General features: G+C 62.9%; 1 protein-coding gene across 1 annotated transcript in view; it reads right to left on the reverse strand.

Moving 5' to 3' along the window:
* LOC107670459 (CD97 antigen-like) overlaps nucleotides 1-714 on the reverse strand; it is an 11,148-nt gene that overhangs the window by 9,340 nt on the left and 1,094 nt on the right. The window lies entirely within an intron of this gene.

The raw sequence follows: 714 nt of genomic DNA on the forward strand, positions 1-714 counted from the left end.
GAAAATACGCGTCCTTCAGGTCGATCGCTGCAAACCAATCTCGGGGACGGACGCACCCAAAGATGCGTTTCTGCGTCAATATCTTTAACGGTAGCCGATGAAGGGCCCGGCAGATCCAAGATTGGCCGTAACCCACCGCCTTTCTTGGGTACAATGGAGTAAGGGCTGTAAAACCCTGACCTCATATCGGCTGGCTCTGTCGCATCCTTCGCCAGTAGGACTGCGATCTCTGCCCGCAGAACAGCGGCATCGGCCGCCCTCACTGTAGTGAAGCGGATACCACTGAACTTGGGCGGGTGCCGGGCGAACTGAATCGCATAGCCGAGGCTGATGGTCCGCAGAAGCCAGCGAGACGGGCTGGGTAGCGCTGGGGGGCCCGGATGGGTGGGGCGGCCTGCCTACGCCCAGCTCCACGGCGCCACTTGCCGGAGCGGATGAGGTGCGGGGGGCGGACGCAGGGGGCCGCCCTTGGCGATGAGCAGACTGGGGCGCTGTGGCCGGCGGACGCCTCAGTCTGCTTCTGTACAGCCGAGAGCTGCTAGGCCAGGCTCTCGACCGCATCGCCGAAGAGGCTGGTCTGGGACACAGGGGCATTAAGGAACTGAACTTTGTCGGTGCCCCTCATATCAACCAGACACAGCCAGTTTTGGCACTTGGGTCGCCGAATACCCCTTCGCTGCACCGCCGTCGAGGGTGGTGAGGGAGGAGGAGCCC

This window comes from Sinocyclocheilus anshuiensis, unplaced genomic scaffold, assembly GCF_001515605.1.
Source record: "Sinocyclocheilus anshuiensis isolate Anshui unplaced genomic scaffold, SAMN03320099.WGS_v1.1 scaffold476, whole genome shotgun sequence".
Classification (NCBI taxonomy): Eukaryota; Metazoa; Chordata; class Actinopteri; order Cypriniformes; family Cyprinidae; genus Sinocyclocheilus; species Sinocyclocheilus anshuiensis.